The sequence below is a fragment of the Tauraco erythrolophus genome, chromosome 4 (genome assembly GCF_009769465.1).
Source record: "Tauraco erythrolophus isolate bTauEry1 chromosome 4, bTauEry1.pri, whole genome shotgun sequence".
Lineage (NCBI taxonomy): Eukaryota > Metazoa > Chordata > Aves > Musophagiformes > Musophagidae > Tauraco > Tauraco erythrolophus.
In genome coordinates, this window is record NC_141468.1 from 268,683 (window position 1) to 288,093 (window position 19,411).

A 19,411-nucleotide genomic window follows, 5' to 3' on the forward strand; every position below is an offset into this window, starting at 1 on the left:
TCACGTTGTGCTGCTGAACGCGCCGGGGCTGCGAGCGGCTGACAGACACCCTCACTGAGCCGCCGAGCGGTGCGGGGTGGCCTTTCTTGTGCTTCGGGCATTTTCCGTGGCCCGTAGGTGCAGGAGTGATGTGGACCTCGTGTTTTCCCGCTGCTCCCTGTCACTCACTGGCCATGTGCCATGGGAACGTTGTCTCCGACACTGCTCGCCACTGCTGGTGCTCGCCTGCGCCTGGAAGCCAGGCACGGGCAGCTGGTCTGATCCAGGGGATGGGCACTGCTCCTCTCTGGCAGCAGAGGTGCTGCTGGAGAGCCTTAGTGGCCGAGGGGCCCCTTGGTGATGACTGGGTCAGGCTTTGCTTCCTGAAGCGCCGTGTTAGTAGAGAGGCGAGACCCGCCGCAGCCATGGCTGCGGTAAAGCAGCGTCTGCTCAGAAGGGGCTAATGAGGAACCTGGATACCGCGAGGCCAGAGCAGGAGCCTGAGGAGCAGGTACCAGGGCTGGGCTGGAGTGTTCACTAGTGACCAAGAAATGGGTTGGAGTGTTGAAGAACCAGTCTGCAGGTGGCAGCTATTGAGATTAACTCCATAGCAGAAACAGCTCTGAGGCCCTTTGAGACAATCTAAAGAATTCGGGGAAACAGTAATATGTCAGCGAATGAAAAATAATGAAAATACGTGTAAAATAGCTACTAGAGGGGAAAAAATTGAATCATTCCGGTCCCTGCTAGGGTCCTTAGTAGTTTAACTCAGGGAAAGTTGCAGGCTGTTTTCTCAGCAGCTCAACGGAGGCCTCTGCTCGATGTACCAAACGCGGCGGTGGTAGATGCCTAATGGGTGATGGATGGCGATTCGGAAAACAGTCTCGTGCTGTGGTCAAAATCAGTGGTGACACCTCTGAGTGCTGCGTACCGAGCTGGGCAGCACCAGTCTGCGAGAACAGTGGCAGTTAAAGGGAGGTGCAGTGAAAGTGATGAGGAACGAGGGAAAAAAAAGAATCTGCTTTGAAGAAAGATTTAGAAGAGGAGAGTTGTTACCTTAGAAACAAGATGAATAGGAGGAAATATGTTAAAAATGTTGAAAATACCGAATGGCTTATCAGAGGGAGGTAGGGAACCTCTGCCTGTTTCATGGCACCGGGAGAAAGGCCGAGATGAATGGCAAACACACTCAAAAGCAGCCCAAAACAGGTTTTTCTCCGCTCTGCAGTGAGCTCGGGAATTCACTGCCGTGGGAACGTGCCGAAGGCAGAAGCACAGTGTGATCAGAAAAGCGTGAGGAGGTTGGTGTGGGTGAACAAACCACTGTGGGCTTTTATATGCAATAAGCTTTTGGAAGGCTTCTCAAAATTACTTGGAGCACTCGATGGCAAGGCAGGAGGAGGGCAGCTGGGGAAGTGGAGCCTTACCCAGACGGGCAATGCCTGGCAAGGGGAGAGCAGGATCACGGCTGGGCATGGCCGTGCCGGGGATTTGGGGTCTGCCGTGGGCAGCACTGTGAGGGGGGCTCGCGAAAACGGGTCTGTAGTGCGGCTGGAAGAGCCGGTGCCGTGTCCGCAGCTGGTGCCGGATCCGCAGCCGGTGCCGGGTCTGCAGGAGCTGCGGCCCCACCTGCCGCCCCGCGCCTGCCCGTTTGCTCCCAGCGAGTGCGGGAGGGTGGGATGGTGCTGTGGATTCCAGCGTGGTGCGCAGACCTCTGGAGTCCCCGCGGAGCTGTTTCACCTGGGCTGGCTGGCTCTGTGCCGAAGGCAGCGGGAAGGCCGCTCGCCGTGCCATCCGCCGGAGCGCAGCCGGAACCCGGGCAGGGCGGAGGAAGGCAGCTGCCTTCGTCCTGCTGCCGAGCGCTGCTGGAGCGAGCGGCTGCCCCACTTTCTTCCGTCACCTGCTTGTGCAAACTTTTAAAGGATTGCTGGAGGTGGCTTAATTATTCGTAGCCATATGCACTCCATGAAATGCCTATAAAAGTGCATTTTACTCCATTATTTTCAGATACTTGTATATTTTTGCAGGGGTAGGAGGATTATGAAATGCATTACGCTGAGTTTGGTGCAAGTGAAAGCCACGTGCACGTGACCCGCGCGTTCAGGGGCTGGTCCGCGCCGGCAAGTTTGGAGCTGGTGGGATTGTACAGAGGTGGTCTCGGTGACGTGAGAAAAACAGCCCATAGCTCAAGGGGAGGAGAAGCAGCGGCTGTTGATCCGGCAGCGGGGTTTGAGCCCGGCAGCCGCTGTCCCCTGACACGGCGGGGGTCGGCTGCCCTGGGCTGTGGGCATGGCAGCGCAAAAGGGACGTTTGTGCAGGGGTGGCCATCGCCACGCGGGGCCAGCTGCAGAGCGGCGCTGCCGGTGGCCAGAAGGTCCTGGAGAAGCCCTTGCCCGAGGGCTGAGCAGGGAGGGCAGAGGGGTCCTGCCTGCCACCCCTGTCCCGGCCGCAGGGGCTTTGGTGGTGCCTGGGGAGGGCATCGGCTCTGCTGTGTGCACCCGTCCTGTGGCTGTGCCCGCAGTGGCTGGGGTGCTGGGCGGGTGCCACTCTCCCAGTCGCGCGGGCTGATGTTCTTCTAAGCCGCACAGCTGTACGCACGCCCCGCTGCCGTTCAGCACGAAGCCGTGTGCTAACGAGTGCTCAGAGCGGCTAATTAATGGTGGTATTTTCTTTGACCCGGTAGTTCTTTCACTTGTTGTTTGGATTTATCGCTCTCCAGTCGGTTCCCAGTGTGTTTGTGTTGGTTTCACAGAGCTTTTATTTACTCCAGGGCTGGGGAAGAGCGGTGCAGTGATCCCTATCTCATCTGAGTCCTCGTTTCCCAGAAATGCTTTATTTCCCAACAAGAAAGCCCTTGCTTTGTGGTGAGTGACAGGGCATCCATAAACATGTGGAGTCCTCTCACATCTTGCTTGAAAAGTCTTGCAGAAAAATTGATTCTGGGTCAGACTTTTATTAGAGTAAACATCAAGAAAATTTAGTGTCTGCAACGTTGCCCCAAAATTCTTTATTCTGAAGGTGAAAACTCCCAGAAAAATTCTGATTGTTTTGCAAATATATTCAGGATGGCAAAGAGAATTTAAATGAAAACTGGTTTAGTATCAGCGTTTCATTTTTCCCAGCACGGATGCGCAGAGGCACCCCACGTGCCTGTGGGCTGGCCGGCGGAGCCTCGGCGCTGGCGCTCGGCCGCGGCGACTGCAGGAGCAGTTATTTGTCCCTGTTGCTCTCACGGCTCCAGCCACGCTGGTGGTTCTGGTGGCTGAGTCCTCCCGTGGGCTGCGGCTCCGACCGCCGCGGAAGCTGAGAGGAGGTCCCGGCCGGCCCGGGGAGGGTGAGCGTGGGAGCAGAGCTCTGACTCTGGAGCGGAGGCAGCAGGTGTGAGCCTGGGGTGGACCGTCCCTGCGGCGAGGGACGGATGGTGGCCAGGAGCCGTGCTTGGGTGGGACGGGCAGGGCTGCAGGGAGCCTGGAGCAGGGGACCCGGTAGATGCCGGAGGTCGATCCGCCCCAGCAAGGCCTGGGTGAGCCTCGCATGGCGTGTCCCCAGGTGCCTTTTGGCTGATAACCCGCTCCCGGGAGCAGCCCTGGGGGAAATGCTGCCAGTGCAGCTGGCTCCGAGCCCCCGTTGTGCTGAGGATCACCGGGGGCCCAGGGAGGACCAGTGGGAAGGGTCAAACCCGCAGAACGCCGACTGCACTCATCCTGCCTGCTCTTGGGAAGCCCTGGTGATGGACGTGTCCTTGTGTTTTCCTCACTCCTGCCTCCCTCTGTCCTCACCACTAGGAAGTTTTTTAACGTCTTATCTGAATATTTCTTCCTCTAGTCTGTTCTGCCACCTTTACTGTGCACAGGCATGGCGAGGAGCTCGCTCGCAGCAGTCTTGCGCGTGCTGGAGGCTGCTTGACGTGTGCTCCCCGGTGCCGTCCCTGCTGCCAGCTGTCAGCGCCCCTTGCCTGGCCCTTCCCGAAGGGCTGTTTTCTCCAAGCTCCCACCATGGCTCCCCCCCAGCCTCCCGCCACCCTGCTCCCTCCTGGCTGCCCGGTGCCCGGCGCAGGCACGCGGCAGCAGAGGAGTGCGGCGGAGTCGCGTTGTCTGTTTTTCAGGCTGTGGCTTTGATAGCTCATCATCCTGCGTTCTGTGGAACGGTGTGATGTGTGACTCACATTCAGCATGTGATAGCCTCCACGTTTTTCCCCCTCAAAACCCACTACATAACCAGTGTTTCCCTATCTGAATCCTTGCACGGTTGATGATTCCTGCGTAGATTTAGTACCTTCAGTTTATCAGCATCCGTTTAAGCCTTAATCCTGTTCTTTGGAGTATTTTGAAGCCCCTTTGCAGATCTGGCGAGGAACTTCTCCAGTCCATCGTTGTGTTGCTGAAGAAGACACTGACCCAGGTCACCCTTTGATGGGGAGATGCCGGAGGGTGGTTCTCCCGCCCCGCGCTCGGGTGGTCCCGGGCAGCTGCGAGGAGCCCAGCGCCGGCCGGGATGCGCGGCTGCTGCTCGGCAGCTGCTCCTCTCGCAGCCCGTCCTTGACAACTCCCTTCTGACTGCTGCCGTGTTGCTCCCTTCTCGGCGAGCACGAGCACTTCAGCTTGTTGTTTGTCCCAGTGTTTTTTTCCAAGAAGTGAAGCGATGATATTTCTTTAGCTTTTCTTTTGCCCCCTCTTTGGCCATTTGCTGTTTTCTGCTCTTTTGGACACGTTCTATACAACACGAGCCTTCAAAGCTGACCTTAGGTGTTCTTAGATTGCTTCAGTCTGTTCTTAAACTTCCTACCACATGTGTAATCAGGCACATCCAAATGTTCTTAATTAATTCCTGCTTCTGGTTTCCAGGTAGGATCTTAACTCTCTGCCTCTGAAACCTCATGGTTGATCTCTGATTTAAAGACAAACAAATACTAAGCACCTCGGTCTTTTTAGTTTCATCCATTGAAGGCTTTCCCTCTCTGCAGTTAGCCAAGGGAGCACCAAGTACCAGCAATTCCTGGGATCTTTTTCTTGCTGTCATTGTATTTACAGAATGAGTTTACAGCTTCTCACCGTGGTGGCATTTCTTCTCGTGCTTGTGCTGTCCAGATGTTGCGTCTGTGGACTTGTGCTTTTCCTTTACATCTGTCCATAGCAATCACTCCTGTTTTCCAGTTTACGTAGTGTGTTTGAAGTCAACGAGTGTCTTATGTTTTAGCTGGTTTCTTACTTCACTGCTTATGCATCCTCTGTGTTGAGATAGGTCTGAAGTCTGTTTCCCTTCACTTTCCCTATCATGGGATCACGTAATAGTCTGGGTTAGAAGGGACTCTGGAGGCCACCCTGGGCTGACGTTTCATGAAACCTGCCTCTAGTATTCAAGAGTGTGTAGATGTTGGCGTCAAAAGGCATTGCTCATGTTTTGCTGGTCTTTCTTGCTTTCTTCCTAAGAAGTGCCAAACACTAATAATCTCATGATCCTTCCTGCCAACATTACCTCTGCCTTCAGCCTTTACCTCAACCTTTCAGCCACTTGGAATCAAAGTGCTAAAGGAGCTTTTATGGCTGTTTTCTGCACCTTCTCTGTAAAAATAAATCCTCATGAGTATAGTCCAAGAACTTGCTGGACCATCAGTGTCCTGATCCTTCCCCAGTAGATGTCTGGATCAATGCAATCCCTTATTATCTCTAAGTCTGATAAACTGGCATCGGAGGCGCATAGTGTAAGACACTGCACTGGATCAGAATGGGCATCTGCCAAGCCCGGTATCTTGTCTGGTGCCTGCCCCTGGCATGTGCCTAAAAAGCAGGACACGTGCCGAGGAGGCCAGGGATTATCCTCCCTCTCTGAAATACTCCTCCTCTGGTCCTGCCTGTGAGCATCTCTGCAAAGGGAAGGTGAGCTGCGGGTCGTGGCTGGCCGGTGGAGTCCTGGTCGGACAGATGCTCTCCGGAGGAGCTGTGCTGAGCTCAGTGCTCTTCAGCGGCAAGTAAACAGAGTGAGCGTCCTTCTCTAGCACCTCCCCTGCAGATTCTTGGCACTTTGCCACCTTGAGCAAACATCCTTCTTCTGAAATTGCTAAAAATGCAGTTATGGCATCAACCGGAACCTGGGGACTTCATTTCTAATATTCTTGACCTCTCCTTGGTGGGTTTAATAAAATAAATGCCTTGTCCTGATCTCTTCTTTCGTATTATTACTTTTAACGATATGAACTGATTCACTATTCCCAAGCCCTTTTTTTCCTCGGCACTGTGAATGAGATCTTTGCCCTAAGTACTAAGTCACTGGTTTATTTATTTATTAAAAACCTTACACGATTTGTTTTCCCTCCCTGGCTTCTGAAGGGGTTAGATCTATTTGATTCGTTCTACCTGCATCAGGGATTTGAGAAGAAATTACCACAATTTGTTTCATTCTCTCCTCTGTGCCCCGGTTTTTGCTTGGCACCAGCTGTTGATTTGAGTCCCCTCTGCATCTTGGCTGTAGCCTCAGTCCCCTCCAGCAGCTCCTCAGAAATAAGTCCCTGGGGTGGTGGGGGGCGAGCCTGAAGGTGGGTGATGAACAGGTCACCCACTTCTCTGGGTGCTCCTGGGGTCACCAGGCTGCTTACGGTCCTTCCGCACGGTTTGCGGCTCAGCCGCCGGCACTGGGCAGTGCGGCAACGCCAGCGCCGTGCCCCGCGCTTGGAGTGTGGGGTTTTATTTTAGGGAGGGATGGCGAAGAGCGTAGGTGGAGGATATCCTGCTCCCAGCGTGACGCCGTAGTCCAGGACAACTCCACCAGTAAACAGTTGAACGGACAGTGCGGAAAGATGTGATGAGGAGACCATGAGTCCCCGTTTGTTGGACTGGAGACCTCGTGCAGGAGCTGCGGGCTGTCTGCAGAGGGGGTACAGGTGTGTGGAGTGATTTGAGTTGGAAGGGATGTCTGGAGGTTGTCTGCTCCAGCCCTCCTGTCTGAAAGAGAAAAGTGGAATCCAAAAGCTTGTTGGTAAAGCAGCTGGAAGAGCCTCATCTCTCCCACCTGGGTGCACTCCTGCCCTTCGCTGAGGGCTCCGGCTGCCCCAGCTGCAGCTGAGGGTGGTCTCTGGGATGGGGCTGAGCCAAGGGGATGCAGGAAGCCTTGTCGGGGGCAGCCTGTGGGCTGGGGAGCTGCCTCTGAGCTCAGGACCGCATCGCTGGTCCTGAGCTACGCTGTGGGGTGCCTGTGCCTGGTGGGCTCCAGGACCCACCTCGTGCCCGGGACTTGCCTGGCGTTCCCAGGACCACTGTCTGGCCAACCTGTCATCTTTGTCCCTGAGACTGTGCTCCTGTCCGTGGGACCACTGCCCTGCCCTGGCCCCAGGCTCCTGACTCACCGGCCCTCGTGGGGCGGCCGCTCTGGAGGGGTCCCGCTGTAGACCCATGTGTGCCCGGCGCCAGCTCCACTCCACCGTCCGTCTGCTGCGGGAGAGAAACAGCTTTGGCGGAATGTCTTCTCAGGACCAAGTCTCACCCTAAACAGACGAGTAACCACCCGCACCACGGAACGTCCCCGAGACGTGCTGCTCCCCTCGGTGCACGCCGGAACGCGCCTGAAGGAACCAGGACAAACGCCTTGTAAGGTTTGCTAAACCAGAGGGGAGTCAGAGCAATATTCAAGTGAGATTACCTCCGTGCCAGGCGTGTTTGTCTCCGTAATAGCTTTTTCTGTTTGCCTCAGAGTTCCCATAAGAATATATGCTGTCAATTTGGGATACTGGCGAAGCTTCAGGAATGTTTATTTCAGTTGGGCAAAATTAAAATGGAACTGGATGGGAGCAGTAGAGGCGCCAGCAGAGCCCTCTCCTCTGCCGGGGTGCGGGTGCCTGTGCTGCCTCCGGGCTGCAGGGCCACCCCCCGTGCCGAGGGTCCAGCTCTCGGCCGGGACGTTCTCACCAGCCACGTACAGAAACCTGCAGCAGCGCAGAGCGCGCGGCGCGCAGCTCCTGCAATAAACGTAGCTCACAGCCCACGGAAACAGCAGAGCACTTGGACAGGCTTTCACGTATTCTCTTGGTTAAAGCGTTGACTTTTGTGTCTGAAGACCACCCTGCAGGGTTTCTGAAGTGCAGCAGAGTTTGCAGGACTCTGGAGAGCTGGTTTGTTCCAGGTGAACTGGGGCGCCTGGCAGTGGGGGAAGGTCTCGGTGTGATGGAGTGAGGAGGCACGAGGGGTTAGCGTTAAATCTGATCTGACACGTGGAAGAGGAGACGGTCTGGGATGGCTGGAGCAGTGTTTGGGAAGGCTTGAGGGAGTCTGAGGAGGCAAAGGTTGAATGGCTGATGGAATCCAGAGCTGCCGTGGAGACAGACCCTGAAGCCCGGGGGTGCGGGGACGGGAGGGCTGCCGGAGCCCAGCGGTGGGGAAGGGCTTCCTGGTGAGAGCCCCGGGGCCCTGTGTCCCAGGCCAGGAGCTCTGGGGGGCTCACACTCCATCCCCGGGACCGCTGCCTCTGGAGCGCATCGCAGGAACGGCTGCGCTGCATTTACCTGCACATGACACCGGCGCTGCCTGTGCTCGGAGCTGCGGGAGCCGCCACTCCCAGCAAACGCGGAGCAGTGAGTGACAGTGACTGTGCGGGGACAGCGTCTGCAGGAAGGAGAGAACACTGAAAACGCTTGCTGTGCCAACTGCAGAAGGGCAGTTTCAGAAAGATAACAGAAATTCATCAAAAGCTGTAACGAGGTCCGTGAGGGCGATACGGGAAGCGTGGTGTGACCGGGCAGAGCTGCGCGCGGCTGGACCTTTGGAAGAGGAGATCATCGACGAGGCAGCGCAGCCGGTCCGGGAGACTGTCGCGAGTAAAGGCACCGCCGGGAGGGGGAATCTGGGTCTAGGGGAGGCAGCGTGGGCTGCCGAGAGCACGGTGCAGCTGTTGGCCATGGGAGGAATTTGGGTGGGCTCCGGTGGGATCTGATGTCTTCAGCCGAGGTGAGGTCCCAGCGCAACAGGCAGGACAGAGTGTCCTGGAGGACAATCCCTTTGCTGCCCTCTCCCCTGGAGCTGGCAGGGCAAATCGGGGTTTGGGAAGAGACACGGTGTTGCCCTGAGCTGGGTGCTGCGGTGGCCAGTGCCAGCGGGGTGACACGGCGTGTTTGTGCTCAGCGGGTGGTGGGTGCCGAAGGGCAGAGGGACTTAAACTGTGATGGGATTTGTTAGCAGGGGATTGCAGTGGTACTGTCCAAAACATTAAAACTTTGCATTATAAACGTTACAGTGATGTACAAATAACACATTGGAGCGGTTTTTCCCCCAGTACAGCTTTTTGATCTCTTTGATAGCACAGGGCTGGGAACAGGAGGAATGATGGAGAGAGCAGCAGAGGCCAAATGGGAGACGGGAGTGCGGGAACGTATCGAGAGAGTGAAGTGAAGCGGCTGCCAGCCAGAGCGAGCGCCCGGGGTTTTGGGAGCTTTCATTAGGTGTCGCCTCGTGTGAGGTGAACATGGAAACTAAGCACTTATGGATACGGTGCAGAGCAACGCCGTGAGCTCTGCCTAAGAGAAAAGGAATTATCCAGCCCTAACCATTCTATCGTTCTATGATTCTATCCACGTTAAAAATGACTGCTGCACTGACAGCGAGGTAGCAAACTGGAGTTTAAGTCGGGCTGACGGCCTTTCCGAGCAAGTGCCAGTCCCCGCTTTTACCCACGCTGAGGCTGCGCTCGGCGTTGGCTCCGGACTCCTGCCCGGCAATGGGCTGGGTGGGAGCGGAGCCGCTGCCCCGGGGCTGGCGGGCAGCCTGCGGTGGGCACCTGCTCTGCGTCTTCCAGAGTCCCAATTCCGGACAGCGTGGGGCTCGGGGGCCCTGCAGGCCCTGCGGAGCGGTCGGTGTGCCTCCCTCGCTCCGCGTTGCCGGTCCCTGGCTTAGTGATTTTGTCCGAGAGGGAAGTGCAGGACTTCAAAGGCCGCTGGAGCTTGTCGATAAATCCGGGCGATGCGGGCCGTGAGGAGGGCGTTCCGACAGCTGCTGCGTTCCGCTGGAGTTTAAATTAACTGCAGTCCCACAGGCTTCCTCGTCAGCGCCGCCATGGAAAGGCTCTGCCTCTTGCTGAGGACTCACTCATTAAAATGCAGAACAAAACATCAGAATGTGTAACATGAGATGGAAAATAACGTCAATGAGGTGACGATGCTGTCGGTCACCTGGTGGGACACTGTCACCTGGCCAGAGCGCAGCCCCAGCCGCCCGGCTGAGCCGAGGGCAGGAGCAGCGCGGCGGAGCGGGCAGAGGGGTCTGCCAGCGGAGCAGCCGCGGCCCGGGAGGTGGTGGAGTTTGTCCAGAGGGGGGGAAGCGACAGTGAAATTGGGGGGGGAGTGACAAACATGATTTCCTCCACACCCCACCGCGCCGTGCGACTCCTGGCGCTTCATTTCTCCCAGTTTCCCCTTCGTTGCCGTCTGTGCTCGTTGCGATTTGCTGTGTGCGATTGACACTCGTCGTTTGCTGGTGAGGGGGGTGTTTTGTCGGGGCCGTTGTACCCCCGGGGTGTCCAGCCCCTCCGTGGCAGGGGGCACCCCTGTGGGGTGAAGGTGGCCACGCGTTGCCTGTGCCAGCGCAGGGGCAGGGGGGGTCCCGTGGATGTCCTGGCTGTGCTGCAGGGCTGCTGGCGTCTCTCCCGGTGCCCCGCTTCCAGCGCCTCGCCGTGGTGTTGCTCTCCCAGACGAGGCTCTTTCTTTTCTCTTTTAGTTTTATAACCTTTTTTTTAGGGGTGTCCATCCTTAGCTGCAGGGACTCAGGACGAGTTTCTCGTCCCTCACTTGCCACCTGCGTGTCCCACCAACGGAACAGCCCCTGCTCCTCTCCCTGTGCCCGCAGGGTTCACCGGGCGTTCCTCTGTCCCTGTGAAGGTTCGGGGAGGGGATGTCCTCAGAAGACCCGGGGCGAGTTTTGGCATGAACACGCGTTCCTGGCAGGGTGTGAGTGGTCGCGTGGCTCAGAGTGGCAGGCCGGGAGCGAAGGCAGTGCCTCGTGTGCCAATGAGCGTGGCGAGGCTCTGCAGGTGCCAGCAGCCCGCGCCACCACACCGGGGCCGGGGGAGCAGACGGCGGTGGAAGCTGTTTGAGCGGGTGGGTGATGCTCACCCACAAAGGTCCCAGCAAAGGTTTGCCAGGAAGGAACCTGCCTTGCAGTGTGGTCTGATGGCACGATTGTCTTCTCTGGTGTGGTGCCCTGTGTGTGCTGGGCTCGTTCCAGCCATACATCTTCTGGATAGCGATTTGTCATGACTCTTAACTTGTGGCTATCCGCATGTTTGCTATGCATCCAGCTGCTTTCCTAAATATGTTAATAAAACATTTTTTCCTCCTCTCCAGCATCATCCAGCCACGATCTCCGAGCGCTTCTTATTGCGGGGCGAGTTACACTCCTGGCTTCAGCCCTTGAGTTACGGGAGACAGCGGGATCGCTGTGCTCTGCTCCCGTCGCCGAGGAGCTGCAGGTGACGGCCCTCGGCCCTGCTGCCGTCACGTCCCTCCTTCATGTTCAGCCTCCGGCTGCCCCTCCCTGCGTACTCACCTGCGGCGTCGCCCACCGCCCTTCGCGCCGTCTGTGCCGTCGCGCTGTGTTTCTCGGCGCTCCACCTGCACCCGCTGCCGGGCGCCTGCGGCAGCGCGGCGGGCGCTGAGGTGTCGTTGCAGCTGCCTCAGGGGGGCTTTGCCCGCTGGTAGTGCGCAGCAGCAGAGACATCCCGGTGCCTTTGCGTCCATCAGTGGCACAGCCTGGTCTGAATATTATGAACGTTATTGGGCAGCCCGCTCTGAACAGAGCGCTGCGCTGGTGAGGGCAGGGACCCGTGCTGCACGTCAGTGGGGGCCTGGAGATGCTCTCTTGTATGCAGAGGTGCTGGAAAGAATGGGATTAAACAAGGAGGATATGATTCCATGTGGCAGTGGGTTTGGAGGAGCCATAGACTGGTAGGCTGTTCTGCACAGGGTGGGGGCACCCATCTGTAATGGTGCCCTCCCTGTAGCGGTCCACTTGCGTCTCTCACAGCGTCGCTGTTTCCGTAAACGTGAGCAGACCCACGTTTGTTTGGATCAGCTCAGATCTCAGCAGATCCAGATCCATCCTGCTGACAGATGAGCAGGCACAGCGGCGGCTGGTCAATGCCGACTGCGCTCCTTGGTGGGGAGCGCGCTCTGCTCCGGAGGTGCCACGGAGCCGCTGCCCTGGGGAGGCACGAGGCCGCTGCAGTGCAGGGAATCGGCAGACGATTCCAGTTTTGCCAGTCCAGAGTATGTAAAACTGGCACTGGCTGCAGGGCTGAGTCACAGTGGAGAGAAGCAGTGGAAGGATGAACGTGAAGGAGGTCGTTACTGCCCGTCAGGTGACGAGCCCGGGGAGCTCCCTGTGCAGGCACAGCGTGTGCCCAGCACCCGGGGGTCGCAGAGGAGGGATGCTTCTGGCCACGGCACGAGGACCGCCGCTCACCGGAGTTATGCAGGAGCGTCACAGCTCCTGTCAGGTGGTGTGGGAATTTCTGTCTGGGAGCAGAAATCTGCCTGTGCGGGGACAGCTTGCTCCTAGCTGGCTACGACGGGTTTTTACGCCTTCTGCCTCGCGCTGGCGACTGTGCAGGCTGGACGTTGGTTCTGAATCAGAATTACCGTTTCTAGGGCCGTAGTGGTGTTGTGCCATAACCTATCACAGTTTCGTGGGATGCTGCGTGGCAGAAGTGGTCGTTCCATGCTCTGTGGCTGTGCCAGCAGCGGGGCTGGCAGCGCTGCCCCCAAGTCCCAAGTGCTGGCCCTTTCCTGGGAAAGCGCCCGTCCCCTCCGACGGCTTTTTGGCAGGCTCAGCGCTGAGTTCTTGCAGAGCTCCGTGCGGCAGTGTGAGCCGCCCGGCCCTGGTGTCTGCTGGTGAGAGCGTGGCCAGCCGCGGGGAGTGACGTTGCTCCTGCAAGCAGAGGTGGGGCCAGTGTGCTCCAACTTGGTGGAGCCGTGTGCACCAAAGCTCGTAAAGCGTCTCCGCGCTCACCGGTCCTCGGTGCTTTGCTTCATCCGACGCCGCAGGAGCGATGCTCACCTTCATCTTCAGCAGGACTGGTTGCCTGCGTTACCAAAGTCTCGGAGCAGAAAGCAGATGCTGGTGCCAGGGGATTCCCTGAGCCCGGGACTGTGATGATAACCCCGACACCGCGCACCCCACTGCGAGCTGCCCGCGCACTGCACAGGTGGGCATGATGCCAGCAGGTGAGGAGGGAGCGGTGCTCGTGGCACCCTGTTCAGTGGGGATTTTGGCTCCGGGACAGCTTTTACTTTTATCTAAAGGTGGCCAGCTTTGAAATGCACAGTAAATCTGGAAGGCTGGTCCATAATCCCAGTTCTTACCTGCGTCTCCCAAACAAGTGTCCTAATGCAATGACAGAATGATTACCACCTCCTCCTTTGTGGGGTCATTTTGGCATTACGGTTCTTGTCTGCCTGCCGAGAGAGTGGCCCCACTTTGGCAGGAACGTGGCCCTGGTTTGGACAGTGTGAGCTCTCAGATGACGTGCTATTTTGGGAGGGTCATGAGGCTGCACCTCTGGGACATAAGTCTGCAGCTTCCCTGGTCTGACGGCAGCTCCAGGGCATGCACGGCCGCCTGCTTTCCGTCCTGGCAAGGGCTGGGCACGGGCACTGGCACTGTGCACCCGTACTTCTGAGGCATCTCCACTGCCTCCGTGGGAAATTGAGCCAGGTGGGCTCACAGGGGGGACCAGGCACCCGGGAGCGGTGAAGAGGCGCCCTGGTTACACGGTTAGGCTCCAGCCCAAAATGTTGGCTATTTTAAGAATTTTATGTCCTGATTTAATGTTTATGTGGCTCATAACCAACGTGCAGAAGTCTCCCTGTAAGACTGCCGAAGGCACTGGGCACGCCCGGAGCTTTCTGGTGTGAGCCATTCGGAGTGACCCTGCGCTGAAGCGGCGAGCGGATGGTCGTGGCCGTCTCAACGGGGCGGAATTTATGACACGTCTTTGTCGGGCTCCCTGGCCGTGGTGTCTGCGCCTCAAATAAGACCACGCTTGATGGCTTGGTGTGAAATTGGTGATGTTGCCTGGAATTCAGCGCTGCTGACACTGGGTAGCAATCTCGGCTGTACAGTGGTGGTGTTTCCCATTTATGGAGCTATTACTTTACGGTGGGTAGAAGTCTCGCCAGACATGTTTACTGAGCTACGCTGCTCGTAGTGAGGAATTTTTTGAGCTGGTTTTAATCTTTCTGTTCAAATATCTTCCAGTCTGAAACTTCCCAGCTTTTTCATTGCTTTTGGCTCAGTTTCAGTTAAAATAGACGAGAATTTTTGAAATGGGGCAAGGTGAAGGAAAAATGATTGCCGTGTATTCTTTGAGTAGACATGATGCTTTTGAAACAACCCAACGTGACAGACGGCTGATATTTTACATGGGTGTTAGTGGTGAAGCAAATAGGTGACAGTGCTTCGGAGGAGATGAACTCTGATCTGGCGTTGTAGTAGATATTAGAAAAATCAAGTTTTGTAGTTGTATATTTATTTATAAGTGGCAGTTTACTAAATCAGGGTCCCATAAATGCTGTCATGGTCTCGGTCATATCTCTGCAGAGAGATCTACCTTGGCTTCTCTTCGCCTTTCCTGCAGCTGCTTGCCGATCCTCGCCCCAACACCGCTACCCGGACACATAACCGAGCGTGCAGATCAGAAAGCCGAGTGCAGGTCCCTGTCTCCCAGGTGTGCCGTGAGACGGTGATGGCCGTTCATGCCTTTGACCGCACTGAGCGCTTGAGCCGGCGGCAGCCCCCGTGCTTGGTCACTTCATTAAAATACGTGCTCCTGGTCACAGAATCCCAGAATCCCAGAATGTCAGGGACTGGAAGGGACCTCAAAGGATCATCCAGTCCAATCCCCCTGCCGGAGCAGGACCACCTAGATCAGATCACACAAGAACGCGTCCAGGCGGGTTTGGAACATCTCCAGAGAAGGAGACTCCACAACCTCTCTGGGCAGCCAGTTCCAGTGTTCTGTTCCCCTTACTGGGAAGAAGTTCTTCCTCATGTTTAAGCGGAACCTCCTATGTTCCAGCTGAGATCCATTTCCCCTTGTCCTGTCATTGGATGCCACTGAGAAGAGCCTGGCTCCATCCTCATGGCAGTCACCCTTTCCATATTTATAAATATGAATGAGATCCCCCCTCAGTCTCCTCTGGTCCACTGCTGCCTTGTGCCAGCTCCATTAGAAATGTGAGATGAGGATTATCCAGTGTCCTGTCTGAACACAACAAATGCTCTGGGGTTTGGTAGCTCTCCGTACATGTTGGTTGCCACAGTCTCATCTCTGTTAGCCAGCCAACCTCTGCCCTACGTTCTTATCAAAACACAAGGCAAAGCATTAATTTCATTTTCAGACTATCTTTATACCATTCTCACCACGTAGCTGCTCACCTCTTTTGTCTGTTCTTCTTTTCTGAGTGCCTGAAGAGCGTTTCCTTGTTTGCTTTAATTTCCTCTGCACGGTTTTCCGCAGACTGACCGCTGCCGTTACCCAGTCCTCGTCTTGTCACCACCTTCTCACGCAGGAGTCTTTCCACCATTTTAGCTACTTATTTCTGAACCCTCCTGCTCCCAACTTGTTGCCTCTGTTGAGAGAAAGAGACCTGAACTCCCCTCCGAGCACTGAATTGCACGCGTGGGTGCACTCAGTCACTTGGGGTCTCAGATTGGAGTCATCCAGCAAGAAGGAGGAAGCTGCAGATGAATATGTCCATCGATTTGGGAAGGAATTTAGAATGTCCTCTCTGGGCACAGACCGACTTCTGTCTAGGTGAAGTTAGATGAAACTTCCCTGGCCTTCTCTTCTAGGCCGTCTCGCCACTGGTGGACAATCCATCTGATATTTTGGGTTTTTCCTGGAAGCTGGTGCCAGTTGCTACCAGGATTTGAAGGACTGGTAAGCTAGTGGGGACGGGGAGCCTGTGCTTCTGTCTTTGAACCACTGAGTGGGCTGTGACATGATTTTGCCTACAGAAGGATCACCTGAGTCTTGTGCTGAGAACAAGGATGGCTCTGAAAGTCTCCTTCGCAAGAAGTAAAGCTCTGGGTTAAACTGTGGTGGCACTCAGACTCGATGCCCGGCTCACCAGAGGATCCCTGAGCTGTGGAGCTCAGGGCTGGCAGCAGCAGGCTTAGGAGAAGCTTCCTCTGGCCGCACAGCTCAGAAGAAGGAGCCGTCATCATTCACAGCATTCATCACAAACCCCAACGCTGACCCTCCAGAGCGTGACCCAGGCTGCGGAAGCCAAGCGCGCCTCGCGAGGAGCAGCGGCGCCAGCAGCGCGGTGTCTGCGCGGAGCGCCGGGTGAGCATCCCTGACCTGTGTGTCCTGGTGCGCTGTCCGTGTTTTCAAGAGGAGTTTGGAGACGCACTGGAAGGGAGAGAGAAGAGCTGCTGCTGTTCTGGTCCAGCTGCGCGGTGGAGGGCGAGCGCAGGGGTGCCGGGTGCCACATCTGGCCAGGGAGCATCGTTCCAAAGGCAATTCCTGGGGTCTGTGTTAGGGGAAGGTTAGATTAGGTGGCTGCAGTGATCTCGCCTGAAATTTTAGGAGCCGTTTTGAGCCTTCATCTCAGCCTGGGCTCTCTGCTGCTTCTGACAGAAGCTACCAGTGCCCTGGAGGCCCTCGTTACTGACACACGTGCGTGCGAGGAGACTTCCCAGCATGGGCCTGGGTTTTGCTTGCCCACGCGCTGGCATCGTGTCTTCTCTTCTAGGCCGTCTCGCCACTGAAGCTCTCCCTTCTCTTCTCAGCTTTACCAGGCTTCTCAGCTGCAGCCTTTGCTTGTGGTTCTCCGTGGTGTCCTGGCAGACGTCTCCATCCTTTCCTAACAGGACGGTGGGTGCCCGCGCTGAGAGCGCCTGGAGGCATGGGCACGGTGCGACAGGGCTTCTGCTGTTCTCGTGGTGTTGCAGAGGGACAAGGCTGCCCAGGAGTGTCATGTCAGCGTTACTCTGGGTGACATGATGGAGCCTGGGTCATCAGTGGTGGCATCTCGGCCATGCTGCACCTCAGACGTGCAAGGCCGCGGGCGGGCACAGGTCTTGCATGTGGTCCATGGATTGCAGTGATGCGGAGAGGGGGATTTGGGCATGGGAAGAGTGGAGGAGCCTTTGGGGAGAGGAGGCACCTGGACAGGAGGGACAGAGCTAGCCTGCTGATCCAAGAAGTGGCAAGTCATGGAGAGTGTTTGAACTGTCGCTTACAGGAAAGCCTGAGGGAGTTGAAAGGTGAAATTGCAGCATTTCTGGCTGAGGTGTGAAACCCATCATTGCAAGTGGCCGCTGTGCCAGGGGACAGGGGGTGCCACCATGATGCCCATCCACCAGCAGAGCTCCAGAGGGGATCTGGGAAGCTGTTGAGACCCTTTGTGTGATGGTAGTGGCTGCAGTCAGTGAAGCATAATGTCACTGAGCATGTGGAGAAGGACAACCTGCTGGGAAGGAACCAGTGTGGGTTTTGTGAAGGGACACTTGCCTTGCTGACCTGGTAGAGGAGCTGCACAAGGTGCAGCAAACCTCTGGATGGAGGGGATCTGGTGAACAAAATATATTTGGATTTTCAGAAAAGCTTTAAATAAGTATTTGAATCAAAGCTATTGGTGAAACTAGAACCAGAAAGACTTTGTTGTGGCTTGAGAACTTGTTAGAAGGAGGAAGCAAAGAGCAGGATTTCAATGTCACCTTTCAGGATGGCCATCAGTCAGCAGTGGGGTACTCAGGGATGGTGCTGGGACCTGTTTCCTCTGTTTTCATCAGTGAGCTGGAGAAGAGAGGGTGCATGAAACCTCCAAGTCTGTGGATGATATGTTTTTTGAGTAGCTACGTAGCCATCTGAACATGCTACACGATGCTGAACATGGACCTGGTGGGTGCAGCTCCAGGTAGGTCTTGACACTGATACTGACAGCTCTCAAAAATCACAGGCTCTGTGCACAGCAGCAGCCAAAAGAGCCAACAAAGTTTCTCAGGGAAGAGATGGAAAGCAAGGTGGGCAACGTCGCCCGGGGCTGTGCTGATCCTGCACATCCCGCCTGCAGTGCTGTGCGCCCGTCGGGTTCAGCATCTCAGGGAGGAAGCGGTGGAGCTAGAGAAGGTCCAGAGAAGGGCAACTAAGGTGGCCAAGGGGACGGAGCAGCTGCCCTATGAAGACGGACTGCAGAGGCTGGGAGTCTCCAGGCTGGAGAAGAGAAGGCTCAGGGAGACACGTGGCCAAGGCTTACACAGCTCCCCGAGGCAGCAGGTACAGTGAAGGCAGAGCTGCTGCTCACCAAATCTTGCAGCACTGGAAGGAGAGGGCTCTTGATGAGACCAGTGGCAGATCAGATCAAACCAGACAAAAGCAGGACTTCTTCACACAGCAGGGAATGGTCTGGGGCTGCTGCCAGGGGAGGCCATGGAGGTGGGCAGGACTGGCAGGTTCAGAGAGAGGTTAGAGAAATTCCCAGAGAGCAGGTCCATGCACAGATTGACACAGGACCAAGCAGGGTCGTTCCTGCTGATGTCCTCACTGTGATGGCATTGGATGCTGGAGGGCATGAGGGGAATGGACCACCTGAAGTGGTCAGGCACGTGTGCTCTGCTTAATTAGTGGCATCTTGTAAGGCCACTGTGAGAGACAGGGAACGGGGCTGACAGATCTTTGTTGTGTTTCTTTGACCTGAAGTTGTAGAGGGTGTTTCAGCTCCCACCCTGATGGTGAAACTGGTGCAAAGCTTTTGGCTTTCCGCAGGCGCTGGAAGTCGCCAGCAGCACGCGTGTCGGGTTGCGTGGGACGTGCCGTTTGTGAGCTGTTGAGGTTGGGCATGGTTTCCATCGCCAGGGCTCAGTCCCTCAGTGTCGGAGTGGGCACAGCTTCACTCTGGCACGGCTGCAGCGGTTCTGCGTGTGGCAGCCCTGCCTGGGGCTGTGTGCCCATCCGTGCTGCGGACGTGCTGGCAGAGCTGCTGCTTGCGCTGCTGGGGCTGAGCCTGCGACTTTGCTCAAGTGGAACTTCTCACACCACATCCCTGAAGTTTTCTCTCTCTTGTCTCAGTTGTGACAGTTCAGAGGATGCCTTGAAGGGGAAGAATGACTCTGAACAGGCTGTCCAGGTCCTGACACAGACCTTGTTCCTGGGGCACGTGGCTGCTCCTGTGCCAAGGCTCTGACTGACGTGTCTTGGCGTGAGGTGGGAATGGATCATCTGAGGCTGGCTGAGATCTGGGCCCTGAGGAGCGGCCAGTCTCAGGGGTCTTTGGGCGAGCTGGAAATTGAAGCTGGCCTTGGTGAGTGTCAGGGTGGTGCCATGCCACCCAGCCTGCCCCTTCTCCCAGCTCCCACCAACTCCTGTTTCTCCAGCAGCTGAAGCCTGCCAAGGGCAGAGGTTGGGTCAGTGTCAGACAGCCCATTCCTAACCCACCTCCAACAGGCTGGAG

At 56.5% G+C, this 19,411-nt stretch overlaps 1 protein-coding gene across 2 annotated transcripts in view; it reads left to right on the top strand.

The window, feature by feature from the left end:
* The window catches only part of SHANK3 (SH3 and multiple ankyrin repeat domains 3), a 343,838-nt gene that overhangs the window by 116,864 nt on the left and 207,563 nt on the right, over positions 1 to 19,411 (top strand). The window lies entirely within an intron of this gene.